This window comes from Hakea prostrata, chromosome 5, assembly GCF_041222555.1.
Source record: "Hakea prostrata isolate BN-2017 chromosome 5, UWA_Hpros_2, whole genome shotgun sequence".
In the NCBI taxonomy this organism is placed as follows: Eukaryota; Viridiplantae; Streptophyta; class Magnoliopsida; order Proteales; family Proteaceae; genus Hakea; species Hakea prostrata.
In genome coordinates, this window is record NC_142604.1 from 23,552,579 (window position 1) to 23,563,394 (window position 10,816).

Sequence of the window (10,816 nt, forward strand, 5' to 3'; positions counted from 1 at the left end):
AGACTTCAGATCTCAGTGCACAGATGAGATCAATGACTTCCATGCTAGAGAGGGTGGAGGTCAGACAGGAGCAGCTATATGAGAGGATGGAGTCACGACAGGATAGGATAGAGTATCAGGTGACTCAGCTTTCAGAGGAGTTCCGAGCTTATAGAGATTAGAGTCGATCACCTAGATAGACTATACTAGGATTTTCATTTATGCTTTTCAAATGTAATCGTTGTAAAACTTTTCTTAAAGTTAATGAAGTTCTCTTTGTTTCACTTTATTATTGTGTATTATTCACTTTTCTTTTATTGCATTAAGTTACAATTGTTTAAATATAATTATTGTGCATTATTCAGAAGTATTCAATTATGCTTCATTAATAGTTTCTAGTCCAAGTGTTCTATTATTCACTTCTAAGAGTAGATGAGTCACTTCTGGATCTAAGACTCAGGAATGTTCTGTTGTCACATCCTCCCAGCTGGTACCCTAACTGGCATACCCGAGAGTGTGATCCACAGCCCCGAAGATCAAGTATCGAGGAAATCATCCTCCCACATATACAATAACATAATCATAAACATGAAATAATCAAGGTTTAATATTATAAACAAAGGTTCAAAACAATAATGAATAATCAGTATAATCAGAGTGTGGAAAAGATACCAGACATCCAATGATATCAAAAAGAGTAAAGTGAGGCGGAACTCACTCCACCAATATAGCGGAACGCAGTATGAAAGTCTAAAAGGAAATACAACTGAAACAAATGTATTAAGAAATAAACTAAGATCAAGCGTCTTCTAGTTTATAGATAACGTCTTCATAAGTATGGACTTCGTCAATCCAACTAATCTGTTCTAACTCTATGCTGCCTTCAAATGTAGTACGCAGCTTGATTCGCCGGGGAATCATCGGAGTAATCTTGATCGTCGCCAGCACCTTGCGTGTAATACGCTTCATCGGCTTGCGCTTCACTGTACTGCTCGTCATAATAATCTGTACCTGTAGGATAATCTAAACAAAGAATATACAAAAAGGAATGAGTTTCGAAGAAACTCAGTAAGGTAGGTAATTCATAACATCATAGATAACATGTGGCAAAACATAACATGATGCAATGCAGTATGAAACAGATAAAGTATGAATGCATCTAAACTCTATGTATGCTGGTCTCTATGGTAGACATGCTTTAAGTCATAGCACCATACTTCTTTGGGTAGGTCACGCATACGGCTCCTGTTGGTAGTGGGTCCGGCATCCCTCAGGACAAACCATGGAAGGGGGTTAAGTCAACACACTCTCTCACAACCATTTGGCATAAGTACCAGCGCATGTCAGGGAAAAGCCTAGCCCAATGCAAGTCATCTAGTCAGTTACATCAACTCAAGTCCAGATACTTCCATTCCTCGCCACGGGCGATCCTTTCCGGTATCCTTTCCACTAGAGTCATGGATATTACTCACCGGACTCATCAACCCTATTGGTTATCCACATATGGTAAACGGGAAGCTCTCATGTCCTCTCACGGATATAACTCACCGGTCTCGAGCGCCCATGAGCCCAAGTCCAGCCATATGCAACCCTCCAATAAATGGCCCCCACAATGTGATTCCCGTCCTCTCACGGATATAACTCACCGGTCTTGAGTGCCCGTGAATCCCCATTGATACCACGGGTCGTTCGGTCTCAATACCCTTCCGAATCAGGTCTGATATAACAGGGGTATATCCTAGCCAAACACTGCTAGACATCCCTAGGTATGACAACCAATGATTCGGGAAAGCGTCGATGGGCATCTTCGGAGAACATCCCATACTATTCCCTCCGATGTCCAAGGACAGAAGCATCAAAAGGATACTCCCCAATCCCAAACCAAACTTAAGCAAACACATTCTCAGAACAGTCATGACATACACAACTAGCAGTTCATCATATACAAGAGAATGTAAAAGCAAAAATCAGATTAGGCAATAATAAGTAATTCATATATCATGAATAATAAAAAGACAATATAAACCAATGCTACTGTTCCCACAGTAGGAGATTAGAATTAAAGTACAACAACAGTAGGTAATCTCATAGTTTCATAAAGTAGAAACAAGAGAACAAGCAATCTATGTAGTTAAGGAATTAACTGTCCTTTCCTTCTAACTTGGATAGGATCTTAAAGAATCAAGTATGATCTTGACTTAACCTGAGAAGACAGTCCTAAACAAGTGCATACAACATGTTAGGAAAGATGCATTAAGGAAAAGATCATAAATCAATCGAAACAGACCAAGAATGAGGTTGTTGTACTCATTGGTCGATTGATTGGTCTGCTGGACCAGTCGACCAATGGAGATAGTGGCCTACAAGAATCCGAATTTTGAGAATCAAGAACCGGATTTGATGGTTCAAAAGGGTACAAATCAGAGGGAAATTATCATGGTAGTATTCTAGGGTATAGAGGATATCAATTCATAAATCAAATCAAGTTCCCAAGTTGTAACCTAGGAACAAAAAGGTTAACCTACTAGGTTAAACATAGATTATGAGGGAAAAATATTATAATCAAAGATAAAAGAACTAGGATATGAAGATTACAGATATAGTAAGAAAACACATTGATTGGGTTACCAAGATCAAATTAGGGGTTCTTGGTTTGATTCCATAAAATTAGGGTTTCACCCTTTTTGGTTACCCCGGAAAATAATTGAGAGCTCTGGATGAGAGGAGATAAATTGTTAACTATCAAAACAGGAAAAATATAGATGATTAAGTTTAGGTTAACACAATGTCACCCAAGAGGTTTCCCTTCACAAGGGAGGTTACCAAAAGTTCTCCAAATGATCACACAGGTTAGGGTTTCAAAGGATTAGGGTTAGGGTTTCGAAGATTCCACTGGCTGAGGTTAAGATCATGATGATGATCATGGATCTTTAAGAACATGATGAGATCATGGAATAGATGGTTGCAAGAGTGCATCATCTTCTTCCTGATCTCAATAAAGAACATAATTAACAAAAGAAAATCAGAGATAGAAGAAAGAGTGAGTGAAATCATACCTTTGCTGTAGGAGGATGAAGAATTCTTCAAGTCTTTGTGAGAGATCACCAAAGAATGCAAGGGAATGGGTTAGATTAGGGTTCTAACTCGTTCCAGAGGCTTAGGAGGCAGATGAGGCGGAGTATTCCCGAGATTAGACTTAAATAGAAGAGACAGGATTCAAATTTCAAAAACAGAATCAATTGGTCGATTGATTGGTCGATTGGTCCAATCGACCAATGAGTCGACCAATCGAGACAGCAACTTCAAAATGTGGATTTGAAGGCTCAGATCAAGTCCAAACATCAAGGGGTTTTGCACACACCTAGAGTGACATACCTAGGAGTTAGAAATGCCTTTGAATCAATACAAAGACCACTCCAAGACCATCAACTAATCCAATCTTCATCAGGGTGCAGTTTCCACCATTGGAACACTGGCATCAACACTCATGGATTCCAATCCAGCCATCAAGTCTTCAACAGAAATGGCCCAAAGATGACTTCTTGCCTTTCTTCGGGTCACTGGACCTACAAATAACAAAGTTTCCGGATTAGGGCCAGGGCTGGGTTTCACAATCGAGGGCTAAGCTTTCCTTTCACATTAAATCTCATTACACCTTTCATAGGTAACACCTTCAGGAACACTTTCTCTCCAACTTGAAATTTTAAGTCAGTCCTTCTCGTATCCGCATAAGATTTCTATCTTGATTGGGCAGACTTGATCCTTTCTCTTATCATATCTACCATTGCACTTGTAGCTTCAGTCATCTCTGGACCTAAGACTTTTCTTTCACTAGTCTCAGTCCAATACAAAGGTGTCATACAAGTGTTTCCATACAAAGCCTTGAATGGAGCCATGCCTATTGTTGCTTGATGAGTATTGTTATAGGTAAACTCAACCAAAGCTAAGTGTTCATCCCAATTACCACCCATAACCACAATACAAGACCTAAGCATATCTTCCAAAATCTTAATTGTCCACTCAAATTGTCCATCAGACTGTGGATGATGAGTAGTACTCAAATTTAATTGGGTTCCCAAGGCTTTTTGTAGACTATTCCAAAACCTTGAGGTGAACCTAGGATCTCTGTTAAAGACAATGCTCACATGCACTCCGTGCAGACACACCAAAGTCACACCTGTTAAACTTAGCGTAAAGCTTATTTTCTCTTAGTCTTTACAAGGTGAAACTAAGATGCTTCACATGCTCTTTTTCATTCTTCGAGTAAATCAAGATGTCATCAATGAAGACGATTACAAACTTATCCTGCACATCATGAAAAACTTGGTTCATAAGATCCATGAAGATAGCAGGAGTGTAAAATCCCACCTAACCCTAACCTTGCTGTTGTGCTTAATGCATACCTACCATATACATTGTTCGATTTATTCTCTATCATATGAGTTGCCTAATTTCGTTTAGTAGACGTTTACCCTAAATTTGACATATTCTCTCTTCGAGTTCTTCTTGTGCCTTCTATTCCTTTTGATAGGAGGGTGATCTTAAGTCATTCCCATGACTGATCCTTCTATCCCTGTTGTTCTAGAGTGAATCTTCATATACTCAATAACCTTGTGATTTCTCCACATGATGATTTTGAAGGGAAATCAAGTGTGACCTTCATGATTGTTAACCCTTGTGATTGCTCCTGATTTTAAAGCATGTTAGATTTACTCCTTTGTTTTTATTACAAAAGACTTATTGTTATTTGTTTCTCGTAGATTTTGGGAGAAGAAAGTCAAGATAAAAGCAATGTATATTCATCTCTTTGGAAGCCTAGTACTCTCCCAATTTCGAGGACGAAATTTCTTTTAAGGGGGGAGGAATGTGAAATTGCCCAGATTTCTACCCCTTTAACCCGTGGTTTTAAGACCGAGAACCTGGGCCTTGATTCGGCGACAATTGTGAACCATTCAATTCGAGCCCGAAGGATTGGAAATTAAACAAATGTTGGTAGATGACCCTTATAATGACTCAAAAACTCTCTTAGAGTTTAAGTGAAGAGAGAAGATTAGTCTCGATAGTGTAAAAATGATAATTTTGGAATATCTGTAGATCAGTGATGGAGAATCCGATTGACGTAAATAAGATATCAAATCGAAAATCGTCGAAAGACCTTTCCAACAAGCCAAAGATCATCAAAATCGGAGTTCGTTTGGGGGTCCAACCATGAGCCAGAAGTTTGAGCCGTTTAGGTGAACCAACCCCCACCCTATTTTCTATTTAGGGGCAAAATTGGAAATTCGGATTTTAAAACCCTATTTATGTTTTATCTCATCCGTAAACGCATTTTTGGAGGCTAGAAAGAGGCGGAGACTTTGGAGAAAAGGAGAAACGAAAGAGAGGAGCGATTTCCATTCTTCCGAAGGTGTCTGTGATCCGAATCTTCGCAAAATCATTACGAAAAGGTTAGTTTTCTTTAATGCTTCTCTTACTCACAATTCTTCTGTCACACCCCACCCAGCCGGATCCGGTCATACCCGAATGCCCGTGGGGGTGATACACCGCAAGATCTAGGTTCAGTGACAAATCCATACAAAACATGATATAGCATAATTAAATGGACAAGAATAAATCAAGTTTATCATACTAAGTTATCAAAACCGAAATAATGGTTACAATCATCCATTACTTCAAAATAAAAATATAACATCAGAGTTTTGAAAAGAAAAGAGAGTAATTTTCAACGCAGCGGAAAACTAAACTAGACTAGTTCTCTAATGGAATCCCACCCAAAAGAATAGTCTTGATACTGGCATGAAGCTCCATGTGCGTCCACTTCTTTTTCAATCACTCCTTCAAGAAGATATGTTGGTAACGCATCCTCCATTTGGAAAAAGTCCTCATAACCTGTAGAATCATCTAAAAAAAAAAAAAAGACATATAAAAGGAATGAGTTCAACAGAACTCAGTGAGGTCAACTCAACATCATATCACACATTCATTCTCAAGATTCCACACCACACATATAACATGAATATCAATAATGTAATTAATGACAATGATATGATATGTGAATGATTATGCTCCTAACTGTATCATGAAGTCTCTATGGTAGACACGCATTAAGTCACACACCAGTCTTCTTTGGGCGGTCTCATCACTCTTCCCTCACGGCTCTGATGCACGTCTGTTGGGTTCTCCGTGGTTGTTGTGTAAAGTCTTGTCAAGCCATGGTTGGGGATTAGGTCACCACTCTCTCACATCACCATTGGTATAAGATCTGGCGCGTGTCAAGGATAATCTTAGGCCCAATGCAAAGTCATATGGTTTCGTACTACATATGGTCCGGATATTTCCCCTCACGCCTAGTGCTCTGTTGGTTCAATACCTTCCCACCTATGAATGGAATCCTCAATGGAGGCATCTGTTGGACCCCATTCATTAACCCAATGGTCATCCACATATAATGGACAGGATGATCTCCATGTCCTCTCACGGGTCATTTCACCGGTCTTGAGTGTCCATGAGCCCTTATCTATTATATGCAACCCTACCTCTCTATGATGATAGTGGGCACGCTTGACATACAGGACCCAGCCACTAACATCACGGGTTAACCGGCTTCAATACCCCTGCCGAAAGGGTAGTAGTACTCATGAAGTCACCTAACCAAACACTTCTAGACATGCCCTAATATGTAAATTAGGAATCGGGAAAGAGCCAAGGGCACCATAGGAATGCGTCTCATACCACCTCCTTTGGTATCCTATGGCAGAAATGCCCAAAGGGCATTCCCCATTCCCAACCACAATATAAGCAATCATATAATATCACCAGGGCAATGGGTGAACCCACAACCCTAGTAGAAAATACAAGGTAGAAGAAATAATAATATTTCTCCTCTCATACAATCACATTCCATTTCATAACAACAATAATAGATTTCAAAACAAGGAGCAATATCAGAAGTAATAATAAATATAAATTATAGCAATTCATATTTAACAAATGACATAAAATAACCACAAGATAATACTAAAGCAATATAAGATATCAATAATGAAAAATAACTGACATCATTACACATGTAATATAAAGTTAAGTATATTCCTCACCTTTTACTTTATTCTTCCTCCAATGATCAATAATTCCTTCTCAAAAATTAGTGACTAAAGATATATTAACCTATTCATGCAAAAGAAATAATTATCACAAATTAGAGCCAATTTGGGTTCCAAATGATATCTTAAAATCTTCCCACAAAAACTCAAATCTGAAAACTAGGTTAAAATGGGTAGTTCTCAACCTCACTAGTGAATGGTCACTAATTTGCCACCAACTCGAAGTTTATAATGAAGCAAAACTTTGGGAAAATCTAATTGGAAACAAAAGGATCCTACGGGTACCTTCAATTTTATTAAATTTGACCCATCTCAAAAAGCCCCAAATTTGACTCTCATAAATCACCCGTGTGTGACCCGGGGAGTCAAATTCTAAAATCTTTTGCAAGGGGATAAACCATTACTCCCAAACTCAAGGGGAACCTTAATATAAGAAAAGATAGCTTGTATGATACCTATCATTATTCCCTTTCACAGATCCCTCAATAGAAGAGAAAAGATATCACTCCCACAAACTAGGAAGGGACATTAATACAATAAAGGAAAGCAACCAAGATACCTAACAACCTTCCCTTTCAAGATTCCTCAAAAGGAAAGGAGAGAAAATACTCACAAAATTGTGAGTAAGAGAAGCATTAAAGAAAACTAACCTTTTCGCAATGATTTTGCGAAGATTCGGATCACAGACACCTTCGGAAGAATGGAAATCGCTCCTCTCTTTCGTTTCTCCTTTTCTCCAAAGTCTCCGCCTCTTTCTAGCCTCCAAAAATGCGTTTACGGATGAGATAAAACATAAATAGGGTTTTAAAATCCGAATTTCCAATTTTGCCCCTAAATAGAAAATAGGGTGGGGGTTGTTTCACCTAAACGGCTCAAACTTCTGGCTCATGGTTGGACCCCCAAACAAACTCCGATTTTGATGATCTTTGGCTCGTTGGAAAGGTATTTCGACGATCTTCGATTTGATATCTTATTTACGTCAATCAGATTCTCCATCACGGATCTACAGATATTCCAAAATTATCATTTTTACACTATCGAGACTAATCTTCTCTCTTCACTTAAACTCTAAGAGAGTTTTTGAGTCATTATAAGGGTCATCTACCAACATTTGTTTAATTTCCAATCCTTCGGGCTCGAATTGAATGGTTCACAATTGTCGCCGAATCAAGGCCCAGGTTCTCGGTCTTAAAACCACGGGTTAAAGGGGTAGAAATCTGGGGGATTTCACAAGGAGCATTAGTCAAACCAAAGGGCATAACTCTAAATTCATAGTGACCATATCTCGTTCTGAAGGTTGTCTTGAAAATGTCACTAGACTTCACCTTAAGTTGGTGATATCAAGATCTCAAGTCAATCTTCGAGAACACAGCTGCACCTTTCAACTGATCGAAGAGGTCATCAATCCTAGGTAGTGGATATTTATTCTTAATGGTCAGCTTGTTCAACTTCCGGTAATCAATGCATAGGCGCATGCTACCGTCCTTCTTCACAAACAGAATCGGAGCTCCCCAAGGTGATACACTTGGTTGTATAAAACCTCTTTCTAAGAGTTCATTCAGTTGGATCTGAAGTTCTTTTAATTCGGTAGGTCCCATTCTATACAAGGTTTTAGATACCGAAGCATCTCCTGGAATCAAATCAGTCAAAAATTCCACTTCTCTATCAGGAGGCAATCCTGACAAATCATCGGGAAAGACATCCACAAAGTCACAAACTACCTTGACTTCCTCAAGCTTCTTTTTCTTCTTCGACCTTGCTTCTAGGTGAAACACTTTCCACAAATGCACAAACTTGCATGAATGAGGTTAAAGTTTTCTCACTAACACTTCCTTTCTCATCTTGGAATTCAAATACGGATTTTCCACCAATCTAAAATTGGATTTTCTTTGAAGAACAAAGAATCACAACTTTATTGGGCTGTCAGCCAATCTATTCCCAAAATGACATCAAAGTCCTTCATATCAAGGAGAACTAAATTGGCTTTCAGATTCTTCTCACAAACCAAGACAGGACATTCTTCGAATACTTTATCTAGTTTCACGACAGATTTTGTAGGTGTACTAATCATTAAACAACTAGATAAGTCCTTGGTTGTCAAGTCAGTCTTTTCAACAAATGTAGATGAGATGAATGGATGAGATGTACCCATATCAAATAGTACAAAAGCAGGTATAGAAGCGACTAGCAATGTACCTATCACGACTTCATGATTTGCATCCGGTTCAGTACTAGTTATACTGAACACTCTTCTAGACAGAGGAGCAGGAGTACTCTTTGCTACTAGGGCAGACGGCTGATTCGGCTTGTTAGGGCAAGCACGCGCGAAATGTCCGGTCTGCTTACAGAGAAAGCAAACGGGTTGTCTTGGGCAACTGGAGATATTGTCACTAGAGGCTTTTGAATCACTGGTCTAGGATTCCCATTTGCTGGCCTATTAACTGGAACACTTATTGCTTGTCTGTTCCCATTGATCTGATTCCGTTGGCTGGTTTGTGCATATCATGAATTATGGCCTACACTCCTAGGCTGAAAAGCAGGAGTAGGATAGGGTGTAGGTCTAATGAATCTCCTTTACAGGCGATCAACCAATCCAGGATTCCTTTGTTTCCATGGCCTCTGTACACGAGCGCTATCATTTTCCATCTCTTCTAGTTTCTTTGCATTTTGAACAATCTGGGCATAGCTTTCAATAGGGTGAACAATAAGATAAGCCTTGATTGTAGGTCACAATCCCTTGATAAACTTCTTTGCCCTTCGCACGATCAGCTCTCATAGATTCCAAGACAAAGAAAAATAGTTCCTCAAATTTCTGCTAGTAGTCAAGTACCAACACAGTTCCTTGAGCTAGAGCCATGAACTCGGCTTCTTTAGCATCCTTTACTGCTTCTAGGAAATAGTTCTTACAAAATGATTCCTTAAAAATTTCCAAAGTAACTACACCAGCATGTAACTCTTCAAGAACCGGACAGGTGGAGGTCCACCAAGCATCAGCTTCATGCTGGAGCTTCTGTTACCAAACAGAATCTTTTGAGCTTCAGAGCACTGCAGGTTGCAAAAAGCCTTCTCTAGTTCCCGCAACCACTTGTTCAGAAACAATGTGTCCTTAGTAACGCCAGTAAAAGTAGGCACTTGCAACTTCAGAAAACTCTCCATCAGCCGAGTGTGGGGAGTTCCTGCTAGCCTTTCTGCATTAGGGACAGCGGCATTAGGATTTCCATTAGCAGCAGTAAGGGTCTCATTATGTAGAGTAATAAAACCCATCATCATCTGATTAAACTACGTAGCTTGCTGCTGCATGATATTGCCCATGATGTTGGCAATATCCTGGAAATTATTTACTGGGGGAGCACCAAGTGCATTAGTAGCAGTTTGATCAGTCAGTGGAGTCTGCTGATCAGTGGTACCATCAGTTATGGTTCTGTGAGGTATGTCTTCATTCTCAATACTGCCAGTACCAACATGGTGATTCCTCAAATTAACCATTTTGCAAAAATTGAAAGAAATCAAAAACAGCAAAAATCGAGGATTCGTCAATATCCAATTGAATCAAATGTTTGGACAACTCAAAATAGGCTTAAAATCATTAATATAGCCTTCAAACAATCAATCATAGGCCCAAAAATCAAAATTTCCCAAATCCAACAACATTTGGGCTTTTTACCCTGGTTGGTCGATTGGTTGGTCGACTGCCCAGTCGACCAATCACTCACAACATACGAAAATCAGGGTTT

The 10,816-nt window shown here is 39.2% G+C and overlaps 1 pseudogene; it reads right to left on the reverse strand.

Annotated features, from left to right (window-relative positions):
• Positions 1-10,568, reverse strand: part of LOC149015727 (uncharacterized) — a 52,231-nt pseudogene extending 41,663 nt beyond the window's left edge.
• Between the last annotated feature and the right edge of the window lie 248 nt (positions 10,569-10,816).